This window comes from Octopus sinensis, linkage group LG14, assembly GCF_006345805.1.
Source record: "Octopus sinensis linkage group LG14, ASM634580v1, whole genome shotgun sequence".
Taxonomy (NCBI): Eukaryota; Metazoa; Mollusca; class Cephalopoda; order Octopoda; family Octopodidae; genus Octopus; species Octopus sinensis.
Window position 1 is genome coordinate 35,802,631 of NC_043010.1, and position 686 is coordinate 35,803,316.

Consider the following 686-nt stretch of genomic DNA (forward strand, 5'->3'; position numbering starts at 1 on the left):
AGAGAGATAGATAGATAGATAGAGAGAGAGAGAGAGAGAGAGAGAGCAATAAGAAAATGGAGGGGATCAATAGGTGGTATTCATCAACTTTTAGACATCATATTATGTCAATTTATTTATTTATTTACTAAAAGGATAATTAACATACAGGAATAGAAATTGGGATAATATCTTACAGCTGTTTCAGCCAAGAGGCAAAAATACCTAATTCTACCTATATCCTTCCAGTAGACTGAAATAATTAGTAGATGAAATTGAGGTACTTTTCTTATTGCTCTATAAATTAATGGTAAAATAGCTATTTACCGTCACCCATTTATTACACTCGGTAAAGTAATTGCCATGCAATAAATAAAAAAAAACACTTGTGTATTAATAATTGAGTATTCTACCAGCAGTATATTGGATAGATATTATCCCTTAGTTGTTTGGATTCACAACCTCAAATTTTCTTGGAATATATATTTATATATATATATATACTAGCTGAATAACCCGTCCTTGCTGGGCAATTTTTACAATAGAATGTATTATATAAATTTTTGTTTATTCCAAGTCAAACCACGCCATCCCCAACAGATAGGTCTCCTGATCAGGACAGATTTGTGCAATTTTTCGCCCAAAACTTCGTTGAGAATGATTTTGCTTTTAAAATTATTTGCATGTCTGCTCGACCGTTTCACATG